The following is a 2319-nucleotide window of genomic DNA, read 5'->3' on the forward strand; positions in this document are numbered from 1 at the left end:
AAAATATACATTTACACTGTGAAGTATTGCCCAGCTGTTAAAAACACAACATCATGAAATTTGCAGGCAAATGGGTGAACGTACCACAAAAAATCATCCTCAATGAAGTAACCTAGACACAGAAAGGCAAACACGGTACGTATTCACTTATAAGCAGATATTAGGTATAAAGTAAAGGATAATCAAGCTACAACCCACATATCCAGAGAAGCTAAGTAACAGGAAGAGATCAAGAGGGGGGAGGGGAGGTGATCAGGGCCAACATGGCCTCCGCCGGTGCTGGGAACTGACTTATGAGCTGGCGTCTAGGCAGGCCTTGCCTCGAGCAATGCCCCTGCCCAGCCTCTGGGACAGGGATTCCCTCTCCCCTTGTACATACTCACACACAGGTTCCCCGTGTACATACATGCACATACACACCCAAACACACATAGAGGACTCTGGAGCCACAGTGGGACAGCCCTGCCTGCTTGTCCTTCTGAGCTTGGGGACCATGCCTCTTTGGACTCTGCTTCCAGGATGGTTTGGGAAGCACAGCAGGGCACGGCTCCTGAGATCCATCCCCTAGACTGACTGACCGACAGACACACAAACACCAGACTGAAGCACATGTAATATAGACTATGTATGTTTACAATGTTGTGTATAAATGGGACACTTTGCCCTCTACCACCTCCCCTTTGGTTGTATGATTTTCTTCTTTTTTTAATGACTCCTGGAAGCAGTGCCGCTTCAGAGCTGGCTGGGAGCTTGGCTTAGCCACCTCTTAGAGTGCCTGCTTCTGCCTCTCCCATGGCATCCCGTCCCTTTCCCATGTGCTCGGTGTTCAGTGGTGTATATTTCTTCTCCCAGACATGGGGCGTGTGCCCCAAGGGATCTGATCCCCTCCTTAGTCTTAGCTCATGGGCGGCTCTTGAGGAGCTGGGGGCAGGGTAGAATGGGACAGAGCAGGTACAGAGGCTGCAGTTGGGCTGGCCTACTGAGGGTGCCTGGCTGCCCAGCCTGCTGTGCTGTGGAGAACCACCCCTGAGGCTGCCCACCCTGCTGTGGAGAACCACCCCTGAGGTAGACGTGCTCCCTGCCCTCCTGTGGGCCCTGTGATGTGATGCTGTGTCTGTATATTCTATACAAAGGTACTTGTNCCTTCCCTTTGTAAACTACGTTTGACATGAATTAAAACAATATAAACCAAAAAAAAAAAAAAAAAAAAGGAGGGGGGAGGGGAAAGACACAAAAATCTCACTGTAAAGGGGAAACTAAATAGGAGTCTCCTAGGGAAAGGAAAATTGAATAGCCATCATGGGGGAGGGGTTTGAATAGGGATAGGAATGGGAACAGGAGGGATCAGGTAAGGTGAGGATAGAGGGAGAGACAACTGGAACTGGGAGCCATCTCTATGATGAGCTAGAAATTTAGTGCAACAGAAACTCCCAGGAATCTATGAGGGTGACCCTAGCTAAGACTCCTAGCAATGGGGGATACTGAACCTAAACTGGCCATCTCCTGTAACCAGGTAAGACTTCCAATAGAGCGATTGGGACACTAACCCAGCCACAAAACTTTTGACCCACAATCTGTCTTGCCTATAAATGTGCTACGGTAAAGGTGGCACAGAAATTGTGAGAGAGGGCAATCAATGACTGGTCCAGCCTAAGACTCATGCCACGAGAGTGATCCCAGCCATGACACTGCCTGGAGGGCCAGAACCCAGAAGGAGGAAAGCCCAGAAACCTAACAGAACAAAACAGGACTGGCAAAAAAAAAAGTCAATAAAGTGATGCCTAATGATGTTCTGCCATACTCATAGACTGGTGCCTAATCCAATTGTCACTTGAGATAAAAACATATAAAAACGTAAAGACTTTAGAGCAGAAAGAATCTTCTCGGAGTGCTTACAATTTAAGCAGATTCATCCCAAGGGAGTGTACTTAACCTTTCCACACATGGCCTGTGGCTTCACAGATTTTGATCATTCACCTCTTGAGGCCTCCCTGTTGTGAGCCTTTTGAAACAATTTTGTCTAACTACAGATGCCTGTGATAGCAGAGAACACTTACAGAGTTATTTGCCCTGCAGCTCATTATCCCTAGAGAATGTGACCTGTAAGAATGATTCTCTTTATTAAAACATCTCAGGAAGATCCTTTATTTAGAATTAATTTCATTTTTTTTGATTACATACTTGCAATTGTAAGCAGCCAGAGATGCTCTGGACATTTGTCTTTATAGAATTAATATGATATCAGGAAGCAGTGGTGCTTTTTAAAAACACCATTTAATAAAAGAGAAAAGATAAATACTTAATAGTTAATTAACTGTT

The 2319-nt window shown here is 46.0% G+C and overlaps 1 long non-coding RNA gene across 1 annotated transcript; it reads left to right on the forward strand.

Moving 5' to 3' along the window:
• Nucleotides 1-326: 326 nt before the first annotated feature.
• On the forward strand, nucleotides 327-1210 carry LOC115065006. Its single transcript, XR_003844812.1, has 2 exons — nucleotides 327-1007; nucleotides 1066-1210. It is a non-coding gene; the product is annotated as an uncharacterized LOC115065006 (long non-coding RNA).
• Nucleotides 1211-2319: the final 1109 nt, after the last annotated feature.

This window comes from Mus pahari, chromosome 11 (genome assembly GCF_900095145.1).
Source record: "Mus pahari chromosome 11, PAHARI_EIJ_v1.1, whole genome shotgun sequence".
NCBI lineage: Eukaryota > Metazoa > Chordata > Mammalia > Rodentia > Muridae > Mus > Mus pahari.